Here is a 10,903-nt window from a genome sequence, read left to right as displayed (position 1 = left end):
CCCGGTGCAGTAGAACAGAATGCGGTCGCCCTCCAGGATTAGCGCAACTCCGACGTTGTGTGCACTCACAAAGCCGGATGGAGTCAGAACGTATGCCCAAAACCGAGAGCAATTTTGTGTGAGAGTAAGAATGTGTTTTCGTATTTTGTGTGTATGATTTTTCTGTGTGAAGGGAACTGAAACTCTGATTTAAATAATTAGAAGGAAAGCATTGCAACAGACAAAAACGGCTGAGGGAATGAATGTTGCAACAGCCAGAAAACGGTCAAAAACATTGATCATAGTAACGGACGTAATTAATGGCATTTAATCCAACGGTTACGTAATCAATACTGATTCCCGTAACAGTGACTTGCGCAAACCGGTCCAGTTACCAAAAAGAACAGGGTTGACCCACAAAACCCACCCCACGAACCGCATTCCCAAGTACCAAGTACCAAGTACCAAGGCCCAAGGCCCACGGCCCACGCCCGGCCCGGCGCGCGCGCGTGTGTGTGATGTGTCCACCCATACCATTCTCACACTTTCTTAAACAAGAGTTACACTCATTCCCCAATTAATAAACAAGAGGAATATGAAGAGTTTTTCCAATGTGGGACTCTTGAATTTTCACTCACCCTTTTTTCCTTTGTGTTTCCCAATGAGAATTTCCAACACTTCTGACTCCAAAAATCAATCATGTGCGACCGAACAACAGAGCATGTTCGATCGCACAGAACTGGATATTCCTTGTACTCATTTGCACTCCTCTGTTCGGGCGCACAAACCATTACTCGATCGCACAAGCCCTGTTTTGGCTTGATTCTACTTGTTTTCCATCACTTTTCATCATAATCACCTATAAAGCACAAGATGGAACGAAACTTATAAAATTCACACAAAAAGCTACAAAAACTATAAAAAAGTATAAAAACTAACATAAAATTCTAAGCTAAGAGCGACATTTAAATGTCGCTCATCATTTGTATAATGATATTTACTTTTATATGCAATTCACATTTATCTTCTTTGTATCTTGATTTCCTGCAGCTCACAAAAACCCTGTTAGAATTAGAGGAAGAAAAGGCAGTGTGGTCAGCAAAGTAAAAAACTTCTATTGAAGTCATCAAAGAAAAAGAAAATGTTTATAATGGTGGGATCATTTCATTATCAAGTGATCTTTCACAATGGTGAGATCATTTCATCATAAAGTGATCTTTCAAAGTTAAATTACATATTATAAGTTTTTGCTCTGAACCTTGCATAATCTACATCTTAATAAACTCCCCCATCCCGATTCAATCAAGCTTTTGAACTCGCGTAGCTGATATTATCTTGTAGTGAGCTTATTTTTCAATTATCTGGAGGTTTAGTATATTTTAAGGGGGTGGTGATGGGTAGGTGTGGTGAGGTTGAGGGAAAGTGTTTAAATAATTGAATTGAAAAATGAATTAATTATTCCCTTTCTCTGGCCAATTGGCTACTTACTGCTTACAGAGCTAATTTTTTGTTGCACGTTCTAAAAAGTGGAGCCAGGAGGCTAATGATGAAAGATAGATTAAAAAACATTTACATAGTCAGAAGGCTCTTCTTGGGTCTGATTACTGCAAACGAGACTGCTTTTCTGGTAAAAGAAATGACTAATGTGCTGATCGTCCCAGTTGAAACCAGAAAGATAACAGGTGAAGAAAGCGTTATACACCAGACACTGTAGGTAAAAGAATTCCTACTTGTCAGTTGAACTATGTTGATGTTGTTGAGCTGTTAGTCGGATGAAAATCTATATTGCATAATTCAACATTTTCTACTAAAAACGGAGTCATATTTCCATTACATGATTGAGAAAGGTAATTTTTATAGCACTATTTTTCCTATTTGGCATGACATGCAATCTGATGAGTTTATGACTACCGTCTTTTTGCAAATTTGATGTAATATTAGTGGGTTTACTTGAGTTATTTGTTGTTTTTAGCTGATGTTCTTTGTGAAAGAATAATATACTGCCTTCAGCTCAACAATGTTGTCCATATTTGAAATATGTTGGATTTACTTGGTATTTACTATTTAGGATTATTATAAGGAGCTGGAAGTTCTTGCCTTTGAAATGGAAACAACAATTGCTTCTCTTGATTAGGAGCTTGCTGCAGAAAAAGAAGAATTACTTGCTATAATGAAAGTTTAATTTTTAAATATTGAGATGCTTAAAATTAAGTATATTAAACATATAAAGGGTACGCACTACTACATTTCTTATCAGATGAAACGCCTAAAAACGTTGCATTAGGCATCAAAATCCGTCGCATTCGACCTAATGCGACGACAAATTACCCTTGCATCCGGTGGCGTTGCATTAGGCCTAATGCGACGATCAGTGACCTAATGCAATGGGAAATTAATACCGTCGCATTAGATAAACATCCAATGCGACGGTCCTTAGATGGAGTGTCGCATTAGTTCTTTAGCTAATGCGACGGGCATTTTAGCTAATGCGACGGTTCTTTTAGCTAATTCGGCGGTTATTTTAGCTAATGCGACGGATATCTACAATGGCTTAAAGAATTAATGCAACACGTTTTAGCCTAATGCGACGGTAAATTATTGTCAAAATAAATATGTTGAGCACCTAATGCAACGGGTTAATTTATTCATATTAATAAATAATAATAATAATAATAATAATAATAATAATAACAATTAAAATTATTATTCTAAATTAAGAAAGGATGTCAATAATAAAAGATTTTCATTGACTTAAAGAGTAATATTAGAATGTTAGTGCCCATAGGACACATGCATTACAAAATAGTCGTTCACTAATTAATTTTGTGTTTTTAATGACAAAATGCATAAAATTAAAATCCACATAAATAAATTCAACGTACATTACTAGAAATCACAAAATGACTCAAAAACAAACAAGAGCCTCCACCGTATCATTGCTAAATCTACATTTCTCCATCATTTAGCTCACCATGTTCCTGCAAGTTTAAATCACGAATGGGCACAAGTTAGAGATGGTGCACTAGCTATAACACGATAAATTAAATAATTTAATAAACTTCATGTTTATTCAAATAAAGCATGAAATTTCACAAAAAATTAAGCAATACCTAGATACGACTATTTTTAAATGAAAATCTCAAATCCTTAAAATGACTCCAATCAAATACAACTTATTGTTTTGGGACGGAGGAAGTAGAAATTGTGTTTAAAGTTTGAACCAAGCTGAGCAGGAACAATAATACAACGAGGGTGATGATGCACACCTTGAGGCTGCTGTTCAAATCCTGAGGGTGTTAGACAAGCATGTGCAAAACCCAATAAGTACGGCAGAAATGGCAGTGTACTGGGGTTTGCAGCTTTGCACCAACATTAAAAGAGGAAAAAAACCAATGTGCCTAAACAAGCCCAAAAACATATTGTCCTATAGTGTCTTATTTTGGTGCAATAAGCTCAAGCTGTACTAAGGCCATCCCATGTTGGGAGAAACAGTTGAAAGAGAAAAAGCTCCACATCAGAGGTTACAATAGGGTTACCGTATATATGTGCAATGTACAAGGAGAGTGACCCCCATCCTTATCCAACATCAAGAGCTGTATTACCATCTTGTATTCCTGACCTCTCACAATATAAATCTAACATTTTTTTCTCCACACCATCTAGATTTGGCTGGTTGTGAGAAAAATAACAGCAACTGCAACCAGGAGGCAGAACAAATGAATGCAGAACACAAAAGTTAATTATTGATAATCAGCAGTTCAACAATGCACATTTTCGTAGTTCTATTAGCATGCTACATTGTCAAAAAGAACACACCGATGTTTTTACCTGTACGTGAGATGTTTTCCTAGAACTAGCTTGAAAAAGGAAGTAGGGAGTTCATAGTGTTGCGATTTTGCCGTATCAGTTTGAATAGCTATAGGCATTTCTGTCAAAGCTACAGGAGAAGATGTAGTTAACTAGTGCATGATTGACCAGCAGTCTCTCATCATTTTACCAAGACTATCTCAAGTTCATTGACATTAAATCGGATCACAAACATGAATATCTAAGATATAAGTAGTTATGTTCTTTCATCACCTCCCTAGTCCCTACCAGGCTACCACTCAAATCAATTGAAGGTTGGAATTTTAGGAAATACAATCATAAACCATTACTATTTGTGCCTACTCTATTCTTAACATCATAAACCAATTATTGCCAAAAATATCCTTAAGCAAGAGGAAAAATAGGGCCCTGTAAGAGATCGAGGGGATTAAAGGTACTAAGTGAAATGTTAATTAGGAAACTAATTTATAGTCCTCCATAAATTTTCACCCTTCGCATAAAGTACTAATCCATAATCCTTCATACTAATTGCAAAAGTATCTGAAGAAAGCACACCAAAATTTAGTAAAACAAAAAGGAAAAAGTGCATAAACTTATTACTCTATTTAATTCTTTAGCCCTTTCTAACTGACTAAGAAAGGTATTGTAAGAGTTAAGCACCACAAGATACCTTCACAAAATGATAACATCAACAAGGAAATTGAAACCTATGATTTAAGCTAATCAATTACTTTACCGTGTAGTTTTTCGCAAGATCGAGAACATGACAACGCTCAACAAACATCCAAACAAAAGTAACTCACACTTCAGTTATAATGTCGAAGCTTGCTCAATATACTACATACTCTAGTCTGCACACGCTTTATATCACCTCATTCAAACTCACATTTCTAAACAATTTGATGGTTTACCTCTAAACCCCAAAAGTAAAACTAACTACATTATTTGCTAAATCACCACAGTCCAGTGCGCTCGCAAATTACCACACAAAAAAAATTTAATAAAAATTGAAACAAAATATCAATACCATTTACCACTCACAATATATCAACAAATTAAATATATCATGATGATTTCTTGACCAAAATAACAAAACTCTTTGATGATTTTTTTACTTCACATATAGACAAGACTAACAGCTTACTAATTTGTATAGTTTGTTTTTCTAAACTAGATTATAACAAAAAATAATAATTATACTTCGTATTAAAAACTAAAATAAAAGTTAACAATACCTTACAGCCTATCCCATGGAACATTTTGAAAATTGTATTGACCCTTATTTAAACGGAAAATAGAACACAACACGGCCTTAAATAGGTTCATATCAGGGCCACTCAAATTGGAGAAGGGCTAATAAGTTTAGATCAATGGAGATAATAGAAGTTAAAAAAGAAGGAAGTCTATCCTGAAAATCGAAGAAAACTAAAACAAGAGGAAGACATGAAACTGTTTAACTAAATACATCAGATGCTAAATCCCTAGTATCTCCTCACATATAAGCAGTGGCATCTTTAAAACCGACAACGGCGACAAGTGACAGTGAATTGCCACAAACTATTAAAACATTACCGCCAATTGAAATCAATGTATTAATGTATTGTAGGTAAGTGATCAGAATGTTCATGCTAGGACAGCATCTACTTACACATATCTTGAGTTAATCTCTAGTGAGCCCCCTTCCAGTTCAAGAGCAGCAACACGATTCAGTACATATAAGTGTGATCGGTATACATGTGGGCAGTAATGTTCAGAGAATGGAGCATAGCTTCTCCCGTTTTATTGAAGATGAAAACACAAATTCCACCATTGTTCACATCAATTGCTCGAAATATGAATTACCAAGATAACAATAGTGTGTTATTTCTAGAGAATAAAATAAGCAGCCAGAATATACCAAACTTTGGCCAACAAATGACATAGCGCTCATACCTTTCTGGGCCTAGACTTGGATGAGTCCTACGGAATGCGATCTAACAACAAAAAAAATTCACTTTAATAATGGAATATCAAGTAATAAATTGACTTCCCGGAGATCTCAAGACAAAAAAAATGGTAAACCTTAAACGTAATTCAAGAAATTTGGCCATAAATTTAATCGAAATAGCAAACCTTGTGAGAGTTTATGAATCTGTTTTACAGGATTACAACTTGATTGGGATGGCCCACTCCATCCTTCGCCGTCCTCTTCCTTCTTCGTGGTGGTGTTGCGGACCCTCTAAACCCTCGAACTCTAAATTGCAGACCCTCTAAACCCTCCACTTGCGAATTACAGACCCTCTAAACCCTAAATCTGCGAATTGGTGTTTGCGATTTGCAAATTGAAGCGAAAATCATTAATTTCTCTCAGTCTCTCTCCTCTCTTGTGTTTTTAATTTCTGTTGTCATCTCTTCTTTTTTTAGGGTAAAAAATCGAGCAGGTAGGGCTTGAAAATTTTGGGGAATGGGGTTTGAAATTTTGCGAAATAATGGGAGGGAAAATAGTGAAAGGCCACGCGCGCACTTAGATATTTTATTTTCACCATCGTTACATTAGCCTAGCAAGGTGTTGCATTAGATAATCTAATGCGACGGTTTATCACTACCGTTATATTAGCCCAACTTTCAGGTGTGTTATAGAGGAAATCGTTGCATTAGCTCTATCTAATGCAACGGTTCTATGTGAGGTGTCGCATTAGGTTTTTTATAACCGTCGCATTTCATTAAAAATGTAGTAGTGGGTTGATAATACCTATTTAGGTTCATTATTTAAGAGTTGGGAGTTAAAACGACCATTTTAGTCTAAATATGATATATAATGATCAAACGAGCCTTAAATGTGCATAAATTAGCTAAAGTAGGTGAGAATGAGTCTTAGAAACATAAAACTAAGTATATTAAACATGCAAAAGATTTAGAATACATATTTAGTTTCATTAGTTGAGTGTTGGGAGTGAAAACGCCCATTTTATTCAAAATAAGACATATAGCGGTCAATGAGCCTTAAATGTGGCCAAAGTAGGTGAGAGTGAGTCTTGTAAAACTAAGTATAGTAATCATGTAAAGGGTTTAGAAAATCAGAGTAACATAACTGATCAGAAGATAGCAGAAAGCATATCAAAAGTTCAACAATAAGCAACAATAAGCTGATCAACAATAAGCATATAAGTAACTCATCAGAATAAAAACAGCAACAACAGTGCTAAAGACTTTGTGTAGAATCAAATTACAGTCTACTACAGATTTCCGCATATTTGCTGCTTCATTATATATTTCATTCTGATTTCATGCCCTTTCAGCATTATAATACTGCTCATAAGAATTCAAGATTCCCTGCTTATTGTTTCAAACTCTGTGCAGTAACTGTTAGCTATATCACTAGTAGAAAAAACCTCTATTGCACCCCCCCTTGTTGCAGCGTACATGTCTTCATTCGCTTCAACAAGTAGTCAGTCAACGCGGGTCAAATCCTATAAAGGGTTGTTGCAGCGTACATTTTAAATGTTCTCTGCAATTAGTGTTTTTGCAGGGGGCTTTTACTGTTCGCTGTAATAAGTTATAACCTATTGCAGAGTACATCTCATTGTACGCTGCAACAGGTCAGCTCTCAAAACCAATTCTCGCTTCTAATTAACAATACTGGCTCGCGTTTTAATTTGCAGCAGCTGGTACTTGGAACTTTTTTCCCCTTTCAAAATTTCTCATCGCGCGCATCACCTTCTTCTTCGATCTTCCTGGCCTCAACTCTACCGGAAACACCGCAGCACCTGGCCCCTTCTTCTTCTTCAATCTTCCTCGCTGGCCCCCTTCTTCTTCCCTCTGCGTTTTTTCTCTCTCCTCTGCTTCTCAGTCACATCCGAAAATTAGGGTTTGTGAATTGAAATTGGGGATTTGGGTGTTAGGGCTTTTCGTAAGCAGTGGTGGTCGACACATCTGAACCTTCTTCCGACACATCAGAGGCAGAGCAGTGGTGGTCGACACATCCGAACCTTCTTCGTCTGTTAAGGATAGCAATCTTCGATTCACGCGTTTCCGCCGTTGGTAATTTAATTTTCTTCTTGAATTTGTGTTATTTTACTTTAATTCTTATTCAATTTGATGATTAATCAACTTTATTGGTTTAATTTGATTTGATTGATGATTCTATGCGATTCCTTAGAAGTCTTTGATTTTGCTGATTGAAGGATTGAATTATCTGTGTGCCCATGTTCTTTGTTTAATGTTATGTGAGTACTATGTTGTGTATGGTTGAGGGGGTTGGTGTTCTGTTTGTGATACATACCAATTTTTTTGTGTATCTAATCTTGTTTTATGGTTGATTGGCCTTATGGAAACATCTGATAGGACGTTTGAGGTCGCCTAGTCCCTATATTGGAATTGCACATTCTTCAATGGGATGTTTCCACGTCCTATCATATGTTTCCACGTGCTTCAATTGTGTTTGAGCAAAATATAAGAGCAAATGATTGATGTTGTTTAAATATAAGAGGTTGTGGTAACTTGTATTGATGAAGCTTTGGGGTGATCCATTACTTTTGATGAGTGAGAGAGGAGATTTCCATATATTGATGATATCTAGACTATTCTAGCTGAGCTTTCCATATATGCAGACATCTAAACAACTATATTATCTGCATACAAAACGCTAACGAGTAATTTCCAATGTTAATAGCAATGTTGAAATTGGTTTATTGAGATTTTTTTTGGATGAATTAAAATATCAAGGTTGTTTCGAGAAAGATTTTGTACTGGAGGAGTGGAGGGTGTCTAAAAGAGATCCCTAATTTTATTCACATTTTTACTTTCTTTTTTGTTTCACTTTGTATCCCCAATTACACACGTACACTCACGCATAGAAGACCGTCATTCAAGGGTTTGTACATGGGTAATCAGAGTCTTGATTCTCTTCCTAATAGTATCCATCTGGAAATAATTGTCTGTCATTCTATTTTGGGGTATTACTCAGTACCATCTTCAGTTAGACATAATAAATCATTTGGTCAAAATTTCACCAGTTAGAGTTGTACTAGCATGTATCTTCGGAGCAGTATATTATACAGTAGTAATGAGCTAGTCATCCATCCTCAGTCCCTTGAACAAAGAGTTGTTGCATTCACCTGATACTGACATGATATTCTTTGAATTCTCTCTTGATCAGTCAGAGAGATATGCAATGTTGTTGTACATGTCATGATAACTGACACAGTTTGTTTAGGGTTAATAATTGACTATTTTTGTTTGCAGATTTCCAACTTTGAATCGATGGTTTCAGATGCAGACTAATCTTGACCGAGTTTCTGAGATTGTTGTAACACCCAAGGATACAAATGATGCTGGTGGGATACAGAACAACAGGAAATCATCCATTAAACGATCTCGAGAGAATGAAATTGCGAACAACAGAGAATGATTTTGATTTTCGAATGGATCTAAGTGACGAAAAAGAGAACACAACATTCATAACCCTGATTCCTGTTAGTTAGCTCTGGTTAATATTTCAGACCGGTTACCCAGTTCTGGTTAATATTTTACCTCAATCCCCATTTTTGCATGAATCTAACTTGATTTTTTTGTTAATTTTCAGAAACTCGAAGCTTATGCACATGCTGCAGAGCTCTTTAGGTGAGATACTTTAGCCCAATATTTATCCCTTAAGAAGGATCACATAACAACTAAGCCTTGTTGAACCGAGATGTGGCTGTAAGTTATCTATCTTATGTATCCAGATTAGTCCTAGCGCTGCAGACTTGGGGGAGACTTTATGCTCCCTGAACTTTGCTAGTCGAGTCAAGGGAATCGAATACGGTCCAGCTCGCAAGCAGACAGATTTTTCTGAGCTCCTCAAGTATAAGCATCTGGTATGTTCTATGAGAATTTTTTAGAATAATATTGTTGTTGAGTTTTGCCTGCTGTTTAAGCTCGTATTTCTTTTAACAGGCTAAGAAATCAAAGCATGATGAAAAAGAAGCAAAGAAACTGCAGGACATTGTACAATCTTTGCAGCTAAGACTTTCTGCCAGAGAGCATATCAGACAGTAGTGCCTAACTCCTTCTCATTTAGATAGTGCTCGCGAAAATCTTCGAATTCTCAATTCTTTCTTTGTCATCTTACACTCACAAATTTCTTTCTTTGGGGCTTAAAGCTGCTAACTGTATTTTTGTCGTCTTCTCTTTCCTTCTGTTTGACCGTCACTTTACCTCTCAAAGTTAGCTTATTAAATTTTCTAGGATTATTGTACTGGAACTGAAATAACCATTTGACTCCTTGTCACAGGATTGAAGGACGCTATTGACCGTAAAACAAAATGGTTGAAGTACTTTTTCTTGTCACATTCTGTTATGGTGCTGTCAACAAAACTTGTTATTAAATGAATATAGATTCTGAATTGGCAGCTTTGCCTTTTACTACCAAGTTTAGACTTTAGAGTCTGTTTTGTCTAATTTGATTGATGGATTTGATGATGATGGTGATTTCATGGTATATAGTAGCTGGCCAACAACAAGAACAACCGTTAAAACTTCATGATACCGAATAAAACTCGATCCGTTAAAACTTACACGCCACTGTCATTTTGCAGTGTGATTCGTACCTGGGGTGTGATCAGGAGTATAATTTTACAATCGATGTCAAAGAGTCCGAAACTGTTGAAGATGGCAGTTGAAAGGAGGAGCTCTGTATTCCTTTTAATGGATGCCTGACCAGTAATGCAGACTGATCTTGTTGTAGTCGTATAATCTGCTTCTTGTTTAGAATCACTACTTAGTACGTCTCTTTTTGAACACTTTGTGGCTTTTGAAGATTATGACTGTCTGAAGTATTATGCAGTTTCTGATGATATATCTTGAAAATATTTGGTGGTTGTATTTTCAGGGAAATTCTACGCTTTTGCTGCATGTTAAGTCTAATATGCAGCTGTTGTTGCTGTTAATGGTGGCTGCGTTCTGATTCTAGGATCTGGCTGTTGCTAAGGTTTGTGCTTGCGTTGCTTTCTAAGAACAGGCACTTAATATCATGTAATTCTAGGATTTGGCGTTGTTATTTACTGAATATGAATTTCTCTTTGATTTGGAGTTATGTTTCTGATTATGTGCGTGATATTGTGTTATGGGTTATTTT

At 36.2% G+C, this 10,903-nt stretch overlaps 1 long non-coding RNA gene across 1 annotated transcript; it reads right to left on the bottom strand.

Moving 5' to 3' along the window:
• Nucleotides 1–2,712: 2,712 nt before the first annotated feature.
• LOC130472068 (uncharacterized) lies at nt 2,713–4,037 on the bottom strand. The gene is made up of 3 exons (XR_008932238.1): nt 3,808–4,037; nt 3,516–3,673; nt 2,713–2,957 (listed from the first exon to the last, which is right to left on the bottom strand). It is a non-coding gene; the product is annotated as an uncharacterized lncRNA (long non-coding RNA).
• Nucleotides 4,038–10,903: the final 6,866 nt, after the last annotated feature.

Source organism: Spinacia oleracea, chromosome 4 (assembly GCF_020520425.1).
Source record: "Spinacia oleracea cultivar Varoflay chromosome 4, BTI_SOV_V1, whole genome shotgun sequence".
Taxonomy (NCBI): Eukaryota; Viridiplantae; Streptophyta; class Magnoliopsida; order Caryophyllales; family Amaranthaceae; genus Spinacia; species Spinacia oleracea.
The sequence above is the reverse complement of the archived record's forward strand: the minus strand, read 5'-3'. Positions and strand labels throughout refer to the sequence as shown.